This window comes from Oreochromis aureus, linkage group 20, assembly GCF_013358895.1.
Source record: "Oreochromis aureus strain Israel breed Guangdong linkage group 20, ZZ_aureus, whole genome shotgun sequence".
Classification (NCBI taxonomy): Eukaryota; Metazoa; Chordata; class Actinopteri; order Cichliformes; family Cichlidae; genus Oreochromis; species Oreochromis aureus.
Genome location: NC_052961.1, coordinates 18,944,206 through 18,959,094, shown reverse-complemented (window position 1 = coordinate 18,959,094; position 14,889 = coordinate 18,944,206). Strand labels below are relative to the sequence as shown.

The 14,889-nt window shown below is 40.0% G+C and overlaps 1 protein-coding gene across 3 annotated transcripts in view; it reads left to right on the top strand.

The window, feature by feature from the left end:
* Nucleotides 1-354: 354 nt before the first annotated feature.
* The window catches only part of LOC116330813 (rho-related GTP-binding protein RhoA-D), a 19,843-nt gene continuing 5,308 nt past the window's right edge, over nt 355-14,889 (top strand). The window contains exons 1-2 of one of the 3 annotated variants that reach the window (XM_031753257.2): nt 360-506; nt 1,522-1,633. The gene's annotated coding sequence lies outside the window, so the exon portion shown is untranslated. Of the gene's footprint in view, nt 507-1,521; nt 1,634-14,889 lie in introns of all 3 variants that reach the window. The other 2 variants (XM_031753258.2, XM_031753259.2) reach the window with 2 other exon arrangements.

Genomic DNA, 14,889 nt, shown 5'->3' with positions numbered 1-14,889 from the left:
TAGAAAGTTGTTTCCACCAGAAGCTTTTCCTGTTCGTTTGTTTGTTTGTGTGTTTGTTTGTTTTGCCACCCATAAGTCAAAATTTCGAGTCATTAATTCAAAGTTTCTACCTAATAACTCAAAATTTCAATTTGCTCTTCCCATTCGTCTTATTTTCTCAGAACCTTGAGTTAGACAGTCAATTTTGTGACAAATTTGTGATAATTATACATAATTATGATAGTTATAGTTTGCTTTTGTTTTTCAAGTGGCGAAAACAAGCTTGTTGAGAAAATAGCAGGTAGTCGAAACACTCCTGAACCTGAAACCAAACCTCAGTTAAGAAACGAAGAACTTTGAGTCTCCGAGCGGTCTTTGAATGCACCTGAGAGGGAGGGTCTAGTCAGTTATCTGTAGGCTGCTTCTCGGCCGTTCACTCTGATTACGGCTCCTCTGGAAAAAGGGCGACCACAGGAGGGGAAACACGGAGCTCTTCGCTACTTTGAGAGGACACTTCTGAGAGAGAGGTAAGGAAATAAATGCTTCTATACTTACGCTTATTCGCCTGGAGCTCCGAGAGCCGTCTAGAGTGAATAAAGCGCTTGAGACTAAAAGGAAAAGTAGTTAAGCAGCACCGCTTCGAGTGGATAGCTAACCTTAGTCATTAAAGATTCCAGCAGCACCTCGGTGAGTTGAAACCTGTTACTTGTTTAGAAGTTTTCCAGCAGTCTTTGAGGTTATTATTATTCGTTTATTATTATTATTATTATGTTTAAAATGGGGCAAAGGAAAAGGACACACGGAGGACACACCTGTTTGTTTTTCTCCAACCATATCCTAGGGAAGATATTGTTGTTGCCTATCTACCCACTCGATACTTCCTTGCGCAATTTAACTAAATGGACTTTAACTGTGGAGCCGTAGAGCCAGTCTTTAATTGCTATGAAAAACTTCTTTCTGTTTGAGAACCTGTTTGGCCAGTAAGCTGGAACAAAATGTTTTTTTGTTTTTGTTTTTTCTTTATTTCTTTTAGGCAGGAATACTCGGAAAGCTTAATTATTCGAATACATGATACCAACTGTGTGGCTTTAAAAAAAATGTAATTATTATTATTTGGTGACAGAAGTCTGTCCTTTTCACCTGAACAAAAAAAAAATGTTAAAAAAAAACAAAAGAATACATTCGTCTGTCCCGAGGAAATTCCTCTCTGGTAGTCACCACACCCTTGTTGTGCTGCTCGGCTTCTGTAGCGCAGACCCTCACATCTCAACAGCGACTTGTTCCCTTGTCTTGGCATGTTCACCATAACAAAACTGCACTGCCGGTATTTGGGACTGCGCCAGAGTCAGACCTGCAAAACTCTGCTATGCTTCAACTCAGCTGCTCCCATCTTTCGAGGCTGACGCGCACACTCGGGATGTTGCACGTAAAGAGTCCTCGAAAACGGGTCTTCTCGGTTTGTCCACTGAGCGCGCGTGTGTGATTGCAACATGAAAATATTTTTGTGGGAGAATGATGTAATATATATGCATTTTTTTTTAGCAGAACTGCTGACCCAGCAGGTAGTGGACAGAAGTGAAAGTGTTGCCCAGTGTAACAAGCAAAACAAAATCAGTGCAGTGCAGGGAAATGCAAAGGAAATCCCCGATCTGAGGTATGTATTAAAGGATGTGGCTGTGTGACGAGATGTAATCCACAGGGTTAGGGCTGAAAAAGTAGGGATATTGTTGTAGACGATGGAGTGGATATACTATTGAATGCACACAGGAAAGAGTACACACACACAGGAATCCATACAGATATTATGAAGTTAAAACATGGCATTAATTAATGCTTTGCAAGGTTTTCCGATAATTCGCTGGATAAACATGATAACCCAGATTACACATATTTCTTACTGTTTGTATTGCATCATTAATCACAGCAAAGATTCCACAAAGAGTTTAAGTAGTGTAAATATAACAACCAGCTACAAAGGCAAAGGCAGTAAAGGCATCCTTAGCGGTATTTTCATTACTGATTAAGCTGAGAGTTATTTTCTTGATTAATCGTTTGGTCTGTAAAATGTTGCATGCAAAGAGCCATGTTGATGCTTATTGTTTTTGCTTGAATGAGGATGATAAATCAAACTTAGCTGCTAATTAATTTTCTGTCGATCGACTGGTTACCCAATCCACTTATTAATCAGAAGCATAGACAGTGTAAAAGAGGGATATAGCTTCTGGGTTTGAGAAGTGCCTTGAACTGTCTTTTTTGGGGGGGGTTTTCATAGTGAGCAGGGGGCGACTCTTCTGGTTGCAGAGAGACTTTCGGTTGTAGAGACATCTATGGGAAATAAGCCCTCAGCTCCCTTCACATGTGACCTCAGTTAACACTTTTCTTATGTCTTTATGGTCTTGGTTGCTAGTTTCAGTTTATACTGAATAAAAAAAAACAAGTTGGATAATATGGTCATTATTAGAGTCGCAAGTGAGGATTAGTCGCGAATCATTAGCCAATGAGAAAGTTTCACATTTACTCCATTCGCTCATCAGTTTGTTTTACGGCAGAAAAGCTCGACTTGAGAGGGTGTTAAAAAAAAAATAGACAACTACACGTTCATTAGGCTTTAACTATTACTGGAACAGGCCTTGTTCTATATATAGGATTTAAATTGTCCTAAAATACTTACAAAATAAACAAAATCCTCCATATTTCCTATAAAAGTAAGACATTGTCTCCAACTGATTGAACTGCCAAAGATCCATTTATTATTTTTTTTTTTTAGTATGTGACCTTTTGTGTTCTTTTTCCAGCATTGAGGCCAGACAGACAGCTGAATAGCTTTGTAGGTCATGAAAGCTTTCATGAAAGACTAATGTGGATCAAAAGCTGCATGTATGCCTTTATAGCCAGAGGTCCTTTCACCCTGGTGTTTGCACCTCGTTTTGTTCCTCTTGGCATTTGACTGACCTGCTCTGCTGTATTTTTACTTTTCAACGATTGATTGTGGCCACCTAACCTTTAGGAAGCACACTACTAGCACTCAATAAAAACGTAAAACGCAAAGATTTAGGAAGTTGGTGCTAAAAAACGGGAGAGTTTGTGTAGATTTGAGTGCTGAGATTTGATCTCTTTTCCTTTCTATGGGGAGTTAGAAGGTTAAAACTATAGGTGCTTATCAGCTGATGTGCTTAGTTCTTCAAAGTATTAGAATGGACAGCCTTCCATTAGTAGCGATTTCCAAGAAAGCTAGTCTTTCTGGAAACTGATCAAACTGGAGCTTGTTTTACACACTGATGAAAAACAATCCCTTTAGGCACATATGTTTTTCAGTTTTCTAGTCATTTGTCTGCAATCGACAAGCATGGCTGCATGGAACATTGCATCCTTTGGATGTGGGGTGTACCACACACGGGCAGCATGCAGACAAAAAAAAGAGGAAAAAAAAGTCTGGGAGTGTTTCCTGTTTGAATCTTGGGGTTTGAGGTTTCAGGAAGCCTTAAAAGGGTAATGTAAACATTTTTTTTTTTTCTTCTGACAGACTTCAGAAGTACTACTCTCTCAGACTCTTGTAGCCTGTTCCATGTTGAGTTAAGATTCCCTTTGGGAAATTGCTTGGATTGACACTGTATTTGCTCCAGCAGAAAGTTTGGCTGCTCTTTGGTAAATGCTTGCAGTTGGTGTCACCAGTTATCAGTTATGATTTCTGCTGGGTTCCCCCCCACCCCCCGTCTTATGTAGTACTGACTGCATTAAAAAAGCCATTTTAAAGAAGTCCTCTTTACACTGCATTGGCAAAAAAATTATGGACTAATCTTGAAAATCAATAATGAACATAATAGTTTTTTGCAACCCTCAGTTTATATTCTTTCAATCCTAATAGTTGTGGAATTGGCGCTTCAGTTTTTAGCCTAATTGGACTGCAGCTATTAACTGGATGCATCTTTTCAGACAGTGTAAAAAAAAAAATGTTTTTGATTATTCTTGTCATCCACTAAAGATCATGGCTTTTTAGTTGGTTTGTAGTTCTTTTTGCCTTCAATTACTTCCAACTGTTGATGGCTAAACCTAATAAGATTTGATGAACTATTTCAAAGGATTCAGATTCAGTGCTAGATTTGATAAAATGCACTCGCTTCTCACACAGCTTCACAGGCTGACAGGACAGATGAGAGACACAGTTGGAGGATTGACTCCATAGAGGCTGTGCACATGTGTGTCAGCTTTCGTTTTCAGATTTCATTTGTGCTGTGTGTGTGAATCAGAAAGAAGCAGGGATGCGGCGCCCTAAGGATATGCAACATTAGCTCCCTGATGGTGACATCACACTGCAACACAGAGAGAGGGAGAGCGCGAGGGATGGGATGAGATGAGGGCTGATTGAGAACAAGAGCCTGGAGGAGGATGGGTAGAAGAGAGGAGCTAAAAGAGCAAACAGAGTTAGGAACAGGGTGCAATCAAGTCAGTTCCTTCACCACGCCGAGCTGAGGTGGTGCGTGTCTGTGCATATGCACACTTTATAATCTTGGAAAGCAGAAATGCATTCCTCATTCCTGTCCAAGTCCTGATTAGCTATTTTCCCAAGACAGCCCATGACTAATTCAAAGATTTGTTTATTTTATACTCATGGAATATTAATCAAAGGCCTCGTTACTGTACTTTAATGCTTTTAAGTTTCTCCATATCGTTTGCTGTTGCAGCAACTCGTGTTCTAGTTTTGACCACAGTGCTTCGCTTTCCTTTCCTCCCTCCCTCCTGCTTTTTGACTTTTGTTTGTACTGCAACCAAGAGGCGGGTGAAGGGATGATTCTGTGTGATATTTCTCTCTTTCGTCCTCTGCTCTCAGCCAACTTGTGTGCACTGTGATAAATTGGGTTGGGTGAGTCTCAATGGCTCTGTCCTATTTTGGGCTCCAGCTAGGTTCTCTGACTTTAGCTCCTTCCCTGGCCTGGATCTTGAGCAATCACTTCTGCTCTTAAGTTTGATTCAACCTTGAAAATGTTAGCTTGGCTTTAACGTCCTTGTTGGAATTTCTCTAACTGAAATTCATGGGAGAAAAAAAAGCTTCTCCTTTTTTTCTATGGAAAAAAAAAAAAGATATGTAGCTGACCAGTATATTAGGATATAAAAGAGATAAAAGTCTAAGTAGCTTGGAAGGAAAGTGACTCAACATGAAGACATTTTACCTCTAATGCAAGATGCTTCTTCAGTTCAGAACTGAGATGGGAAAATGTCTTTACAAAACTTAAAGAAGTCCAGTCACTTTCTTTCCTAGCTCTTACTATCATGACCTGGATGACTGAGAAACTACATGGACTCGAGGTATAAAAGTACTGGGGCTGCCTTCACATTTTACCAAGATGAGGTACTCATCCTGGAAACCCGTGCCATAAAGCTTCTGGCACATGTTTTTGTGCTGATGTTGAGAAGGTTTAGATGGTCTGCCACGTCACGGCTGAGTTGCTGTTGTTCCTTAACGCTTCCACTTCGCAATAAAACCACTCACAGTCGATCATGGAATATCTAGGTGGGAAGAATTTTCACAAACTGAGTTGTTGAAACAGTGGCATCCTGTTATAGTACACCACTCAAAGTTAGTGAGCTCATTATAATGATCTGTTCTTTCAAATTGCATGGCTAGGTGCTTGGTTTTTTGAAGTGGCTTTAAAAACAGTGAATGTGAATGTTGGGTATTACAGGTGGGTTTGTTTTAACAAAGGAAGTTATCAAAGCAGATTAATGAAAAAAGAAAATATCCAATCTGAAATTGCCAGTTGTAATACTGAAAGTGCTTGTTCTTTCAAGACGCAGTTCAAAATATCAGCTGTATTTAGACTACCAATAATTTAGACTTACTTTGTTAGTGCTTTGGTTTATAATCAGTATGTCACATTTGATTGATAGATTAGTTGATTGGCAAAAAATAATGTAAATGTTTTTTAATGACAATTGTTTAAGGAAATTTAAGAAAAATACTAATCAGCATTATGCATGGCCCCACTTAGGGATTGGTAATTAATCAACTTTCATTTTCATTTTTGAGTTGTTTTTTATGAGAACAGGTTAATTGACTTAATTATTTTGGTTTTGGAATGTAGCTGTAGTTTTGTGATGTGCTTCGAATCCTCTTTGAACCTTTCCTTAATGTGTGATTTATAATCCCCAAAATTTTGTTTGCATATGGGTTTCCACAAAGACAGTGTACAGAAAGAGGTTTGTACTCATTGCAAACGTGCTGCCATGCAGTCCTCTAAAATCCCAACTGCACTGGTCGTGGATGACTATGCAACTTCACCAGGAATGGGAGAAGCACAAAAACCCTATTAAAGATTAAAAATATATTAAAAAATTAAAAAAAAAAAAAAAAAAAAAAATAATAATAATAATAATCATAACAATACAGCTTGAAAAAATGTACACAGTGGCTGCAGCAGACACTTTTGATTGTTTTTAACACTCTTTGTAATGTTATAACATCACTCTTCTCCACAGCTAGTTGACAATCCAATGGCAGCATAAACAGGAGTAGCCCACAGACTGGTTGTACCACATACTTTGTACACTGCCTCCATCGATGGCATACACTCCCTGCAGGTAGACGGATAGTCCCCGATTGCCTTTGCGCTGAAGCTTAGTTTTGTCTTCACAGTGGCAGCACAAAGTTTCTCGCTGTCTCTGTCATTTTTTACTTCAGTTCACATTCATTTCATGTTTACATTTCAGACATCACACAATGAATTAATCAATCAATTAATCAAGAAAGTAATCCTCAGATTGACTTGAAAAACATCAATGATCCTAGAAAATGTTTGTTTGTTTTTTGGCAGAAAGAAAGTTAGAGATGCTGGTGGTAGAGGGATGTTGTGTGTTTAGAAGAAAAGGGTGAGGGGTGTTGAAAGTAGGTGAGAGATTCCTCATGGCTTATGTCCTCCCACATTTTTACACAGTCAGACAGGGCTGTGTGTGAGCGCTTAGTGACCCGACATTAATCATCACATGGAATGCACTTTGCAGCTTTGGCCAACCACTGTGTCAGAATGTGAACTGCTACTACCCAGTTAATATTTTTCTTTAACAGCTGTTTGTTCATACATCACCTGGAAGTGTACAGTCAGTTTACAGTTAACAGGGGTGTGCTGTGTTGCTTTCCAGGGAAAAGGAAAATATGGGAGATGAATCTGGTCACATGGAGGACTTGCTGAGAAGTAAAATGATGATTTTATGATCAACTAATTTAGAGCTGGGCGATAAAACGATAACGATATGTATTGCGAAATAACTTTTTCTCGATAGAAAAATGAAACTATTGCGATAGACCTCATCTCTCTCTTCCTGTCTTATAAAAAAAACCAATAGCCAATAAAAATTAAGTAGCGCAGAGCCGAACCAATCACAGCCGCAGCGTCACGTCACTTGTTACGTACAGCTCAAGTGCCAAGGCGCACGTGTGTATTTGTTTGAGAAGCAGCCAGCCGCCGTGCCAGGTTTTGGTGACCAGAATACCGAAGGAACACAGATGACGGTTCCAATGTCGGAGAGATTGTCAAAAGGAAAGGCCAGAGAAGTTCCATAGTGTGGAGGTATTTCGCTATTTGAAGTCTGACAAAAACAGCGTAACGCCGCACTGTAAATTGTGCTGAAAGCATGTTCCCACAAAGTCTGGAAATACAACAAACCTTTTTTATCACCTGAAGCAGTGCCACCCACTGGAGCACGCTCAATCTCTGACTGAAAGCGCTAACTCGTCGCATCGAAAACAACCAGGGAATCCCTGTGAAGCAGCAACAGTCAATTGAGTCGGCTTTTCGCCAGCGTCTTACCATATGACAAAAAAAGGTAAGAGCCATAGCAACATAACGAATGCCATAGCTTACTGTCTTGCTAAAGACATGCTACCAATAAACACGGTCGAAAATGAAGGATTCAAGCAGCTAATTAAGGTAATGGATCCTCGTTACCAACTCCCTGGACATAAACATTTCTCTCAGACAGCGCTTCCAAAGCAATATTATGTAAGTTGGTCAATTTTGTCTCTTTTTCTGTAAAATAAACTAAGATTTATTTTTAGAATTAATATTTTGTTTCTAAGTGGAACTGACAATTTAGTAGTCTGTTTTGTTTGTTCTATTTTGAAACTTAAACGCTTTAGCGGCTGCCTTTTTGTGTAGATTGTAATATTTGCCTTTATTTTGCATAAAACTGGTGGTGGTCAGAGGGCCCGGTGGCGCCAGTGTCCGGCAGCCTCGCCTCTGTCAGTGCGCCCCAGGGCAGCTGTGGCTACAACGTAGCTTGCCATTGCCAGTGTGTGAATGTGTGTGTGAATGGGTGAATGACTGAATGTAGTGTAAAGTGCTTTGGGGTCCTTAGGGACTGAGTAAAGCGCTATACAAATGCAGGCCATTTACCATTTTACCATAAAACTGAAGCCTCATTTTTAAGTACATCTGCCCTGTTGAACTTATTATGGAAAATGAATATTTAAATCAAAACAAGCTGCTGATTATTTCACATTTTATTTGTGAGCAACATCACATTTAAATCTTACATATATAGTTATTTGGCTTATATCGTGATATATATATCGTTATCGCCTGAAATGAAAAAAGCATATCGTGATATGAAAAAATCTTATATCACCCAGCTCTAAACTAATTCTATATTTTTTTTCCTGCCTTTGGTCACATCCTGCTGGTAGTCTCTTTAAGTGAAGATGAGAAATTGAGTATCCTCTCCCTCACCTCTGAACAACAGGAAGCTCAGACACTCACATAGTTTAAATTTTTCTGTTTGCACTTAGAACAAGTATGTTTCTGCCCTTTTCCTGTGCTTCTATGTCAGACGTGATGGAAAGTGGGATTGTTTGTACAGATCTTCAGTCATATTCACAGATTTGTCCTGAATCACCCCAGTGTTGGATTGCCTGTGTGGGCCTGTGTACTCTTGGGTCTTCAGTCTGAGTTGTGAGCTAGTATTTTGGAAGACATCCGGCAGGTGACATGACTAACAGGAATGTATAAGGCATGATGATGCCTGTGGCATGTTTCTGCAGGGGAGGTAAACGTGTGCATTCCTCACGTCCTCTGCTTGAGGTGTTGGTGACACATTAATATGTGATTGATATATTTTATGTTAAAAAGTTTAACTGTCAAGCTAACTGCGGTATAGCTTAAAATGTGCAGCCCACATCTCTAAACTTCAGACCTAACTAAGCCTGAAATATAACACTTATAAGAAGCAGAATTGCTGTCTCTGGGTGACTTTTTCCTCAGTATGTTGTCTATACGAACTTGCTGTTGTATCATTAAGTTGACATACATCTTCAAACTTGGAGATATAATTTTTTTGTTGCGCCCACGCTGGGCATCTCCTCTAGAGATGCCCAGCAGATGACGAGGATGGAGAGTGGGGGTGGGGTGCATAAGTCGAAGAGTTTATTGAAGTAGAGATGCAAACACTGCCGCAGTTTTACAAAAGAAACCTTTATGTAACAGCATCAGTCTATGTCAATATAAATGATATTGTCTTAGACTTTACTTTTTCAAAAATCCATTGTTAGAAAAATGCCATCCAGCCCTAATCATTATCTAGTAAAGTTAAAGCCCTACGTTATTTTTTTTGGCACCCTGGCTGCATTGGCAGAGTGAATGAATCTGCTCAAATGAATCAGAAGCTGCATAATATACACAGGTGATGAGCATTATATGGACATTAAAGTGGTTTATGATGATTTTTGTACTGTGTTTTGTAGAACACAGAAATGTTTGTTGTGGTAAGAATAAAATATTAATGTTCAAATAGTTCTTCTGGAAACAAAAGCTTTTTTTTAACCCATATCAGCTCTGATGGTGCTGAACTCCGCAGTACCAATTACGCAAAACAGCTGCCTGTTAACAAAAATCAAAATGCAGCTTCACAGTTGCTTCACCCACTCTCAGCGCTGTGCTTTTCAACAGAGCACAGCGGGGTGTTACACAGCAGCTGCCACGCTCGAGACATCAAGAGAAGGAAATTGAAATCTACTGTGCCATCTATGCCTCTTTTCCACTTGCACCTACTCGGCTGTACTCTACTGTACTCTGTCCGTTTCCATTGTAGTTGAGCACCACATCAATGTGTGTGGAGTCATTATAATAGCGTGGCCCAAAAAATCCTGTGACGTCATTTGTATACAACACAAAACAAACAATGGATGACATCGAGGTGATGGCATACCGTCTGCTAACCCATGGTAAACGTCTGCACCTCATCATTGAAGCACAGTGTTGGTTTGTGTGTTTGCCTGGTTCCAAAAATGGCAGGTTTGAATCTTGTGAAGGAGTGGCCAATCGGTGGCATGCGGTCTGTTGATGTCTCATTTTCAGCTCGCTTGGAACCCTGGCCAAGTAGGTACTAAAAACAAAAAGTACCTGGTCCCAGGTACTACCACCAAATGGAAAACCCCCAAAACAGTGACATTGAACCAAGCCTGGTAGGTTTTATTGGAAGAGAAGCTGTAGAGACCTTCATGATGTTTAAAGGTTTGGGGTGAGCTGGTCAGAAGATGATTACGATCTTTTGGTGAAGGATGATGAGCTAAATTGAATTTCTTCTAAAACGGTTTTTGCTTTCACACTGAAAGCTGTGATCAGAAATATCACTGCTGCATCCGTCTTTCAGAATACTTGTTTGCTTTGTTATTTTTTTGGCTGCCATCAGTTCAATAACTTACAACTTTGCATTGCATTATATTTAGTGTTGTCCTTACTGTTTCACAACAAATAATTTAGCTTTGTTGATTTGGAGTGGGAAAGTTTGGAAATTGTTGTAATAGATTTACTGATGAGATTTATGCAGTTCATTAAATAATTGAGATCGTGAGCCAAATAAAATAGTATAAAAACATTAAATCACCCTCCTCTGCTGTACATGACAGTAAATCAAATGGGGTACTATGTGTAGGGTTGTTTGAGTGCCTTGAGTTTGTGATTAAAGGTCAGTCCATACTTCAAGAAGAGGAAGATGTTTTTTTTTTTTTATGTATTTATCTTTTTAGTCTTAGTCCTTCTCCTGGTGTTTCCGGACAATTTTTGGTTTTTTTTGTTTTTTTGCCCCCACCACCTGAAGTGAACAAGACTGGCTAATGTGTTACCCCTGCAGATATGAGTCACAACCTGCCAGCGAGGAGAAATGAGGGAGGAAGCGGCATCTGTGCTGCATGTGTGGGAAATGAGAACTTTGTCCTTTGCTACTCCACACAAGGCAAATATTATGCAAGACGGGCTCATTCATCCTAAGACACGTGTGAACACGCACGTTGATATGACCCGTTTGAGGCTCGTGTGCTTAGGCAGTCGCTGCATGTGCACTATGGCTCATCACTCAGGATATGTTGTCATTCTTCTTCAGCTTGGCCTTTGGCTCTGTTTAGCTTGTTCAGCAGTGATCTTAGTACCACACAGAGCTTGCTACAAGTGCATTTCGACATACATTGGTCACATTTTTTGTAAATGTGATGTATGAAGAGCGCCTTGAGTGGAATTTTCTCAAATATGGCAGTAAAGTTTACTTGGACCCAAAGCTTAACAGTTGATGTTTCTGTTTGAGGTGCAAGGCCACTGTAACATCACATGGATCCCATTCTTGTAAATGTGACACATCCAAGGCACACTTACTGATTTTTGAACAAGGCATAACATGGAGTGTTACAATAAAACTGTAGGCGATTGAGGGTGATATTTCTTGCAATTGCTTTTTATGAGGTTAATGTTGTTGTTTTATATCATTGTAGTTTTTTAAGTGTTTTAAATGCAGCCACGTGTACTTTCAAAGCTACAAGCAGTACACCAATTAACCTAACATGCATAACTATGGGAGGAACCCATACAGGAGCAGGGAGAGGCCTTGGACAGTGTTAACTACTGTAATACAAAAATGGAAAGTGCTTTGTGACCTCAGGAAGCATACGAGGCGTTACTGGTTGTGTTTGCTCCGTTTCCAGTAAAGCTTATTGAAAATGACCCAGTGGAAGAAACTCAATGAGGAAGAATGATGGTAAATAACAAAACTGGTGAAGTCCCACAATCTTCACTTCTTCCTCTCCTGCATCAGTTGCTCTCATGTTGTGTCTTACCAGGAAGTCACTTAAAAGAATCTGAAAGATAAACGAGAAAGATGATTGATAATAGCAGCGGCAATGCTTGGCGCTTATATAAATACGTAAGGATGACATAAATAACTTTTTAGGGTGTGATGAATTGATCAAAGTTCCTTGTCTTACCTCCTGAAAGAAGCCTCAGTTCACTACTTATCTCTGAGAAGACTCCCCTTGTGGTCAATCTGGTTATTAGTATTTACTTACTGTTGTATTAGTTCATTGATTTGCTTTTGATCTTGCATAATACATGAGAAAAAAATGCAGATGTTATATGTGTGAATATTTTATAACAGTGTATGGTATGAATATTGTATGAGGGTTTTAAGTGAATTGTTTCTATCCACAATCTAAGGGTAATGGAACACACCCGATATGTAACTCTTATTTAGGGAACAAGCCCTTGTAGTGCCTGCTCCTGTCCTTGTCCTGGCACAGTATGCACACACAGACACATTAATGCAAAGTAAAGGGGCCATTATCCCCACTAAGCACCATTTGCTGCCACTGTCACAGTGGGGAGCCTGCTCTGAGTGCCACGATCATCAATATGCCGCATTATTTTATCACAGCACAAAATCTGCAGGACTAGCCCCATTTTCTGAAGCTTTCTGGGGCTGCGCTGTAGCTCCAAGTCACGTGTGCATGTGTTTCTGGATGAGTTTGTGTGTCTTCCCTCTGGCAGTGACAGTATGATGTATGGGGGAGCAGCAGCCTGCTATCAGAGAGAACAGGTGGCTCTCTCAAGAGACAAACTGACAACACACTGTCCTGATTTAATGTGTAGGAGAAAAAAGAAAACAGAACAATCGTCTTTTTATTCTCGTGGTAAAAATTAGTAGCTGTTATTGCCACGAGGGGAGGTGATTGACTGAGGCCCACAACATGATGGAGGACTAAAATGAAGGCTCTTTCAGGGTCAGTGGTTCATTTTAGGTAGGCTTTCAGAAGCTATTAGAAAATATTAGCTTCAGCTTTTATGAAGGTTTAGAGTCCACAATGACATGGCGGTCCACCCACAGACCATTTTTAAGGAAATAACTTTTTTATGTTTATTATTCTATTTTCAATGATAGGAGTTTTTGATAGGTCTTTTGATTAGTAATGATGAGTCACTGGCCTTTTTCCTGGTGGCACTCATGTGGAAGATAATGAGAGGTGTGGCATTTAAGTCTGTGGAAACATCCTGCAACAGGAAGATCGCGGTAAAAGTAAAAAACTTCCACGGAAAGTTATTTGCAGACATAATCAGCAGAGTATTAATTAACACTCCCACACACACACACACACACACACACACACACACACACACACACACACACACACTTGTCGTTAAGCTTTTAAAACCCAGAAGCGTTTCAAGATGGCTGCCAAGTGACCAGACCTGTTTCTGAAAAGACTTGGGCGTCATGCCTTTGATACTGGGATGCTGGCATGCCATGTGAAAGCACGCACTGTAGTGGCATTATGCTGTTTTTGTTTGGTTTGGTATGAATGAGCAAAGGCAACATAAAGAGGGGTCTTCCTGGCCACACAGACCACCATTTCTGTCTGAAAGAGGCTAATGAGTGCTTAAACGTGTGTTCAGACTTCTTGCATTCTCAGGTGTATTTCTGCTTATTAATCACCACGGGTTTTCATTTCTACTTGTGTGTGCCTTATCCCTTGTTTGGTCATTTGGGAGTGACGGAAACAAGCCCAGAAATATTATCACCTTTTAAGTAGCAAAACAGTTATTTAACATAACTTCCACCAAGTCCAAAGGTCATTCTCTTGTGTTAGTTTGGCCTCCTGAGGGAAATGTCTGACTCTTTACAGCTAAACACCCGACTGTGTTCACCAGGTACTATAAATTATATTTGGTGTCGAGCAAGTAGAATTCATTCATTTTTTACCAGCAAAAAAAATACAAAAAAATAGTGTTGCAGGTCATAAAACAGAAACAATCAGGAGATCTGGTGATAGTTCTTTACTGGTTCATCATCTCAAGTGACTACTTTAAATAACTGGGACATACTACTACATCTTTCATCAGTTATTACTTAAATAGTGTGTGTGACTGTGTGAGCGAGTGAGTGTGTGAGATTGAGTGATTGCAGAGGTTTTGATCCTAATCTTGGTCCAGGTAGTTTGAGGCTGGTGGAAGCTGAAGCTGCTGCCAGGCAGCCAGTACGTTGTCTCATCTCCGGCTGCCTTCCCTCCATTATTGTCAGCCCGTGGGAGATGGCTATTGATCTGTGTGTGTGTATGTGTTTGTGTGTGTGGCCATCGCTTTCGCTCTCTGTCTCTCTCTCTCGGTCTCTGACTAGCCACATTTCACTCAAATATATATACCTTTCAGGGATACGAGAGAAGAGATGAGAAGAGAAATGTGTGCAGTATAGAGGTGTCAGACCAAACCAGTAAGAGCTGTATATCACTTGGCCACAGGGATGTAGAAGTGACATGTTAAAGATCATTATAAATGTGATTGTTGCACAGAGGTCATGAGTGTACAGCAGCGTGTAGACCACAGGCGATGCAGGCAAACTGGCGTCAGTATTTTGTACTGTACTGTACTCTTTACAACTCTTTATATAAATCCATCTGAAATCACATCCCTGCACATCTGTTCTCCTTTACTTTTGTGTTTGGTGATTTTGTGAGACAGAATTCCCAAGTCTGTGGCTCTTGTCCTCATCCCTTCCCTCTCAGCCCAGAAAAGAGGCTGTAGCTCTAAAACAGAAATTGGTCTTTTTCATTTCTTTCTCTGTTTTTCACTTCCCTCCCCTGTTTGAAAGCACTTGATTCTCCCCAGT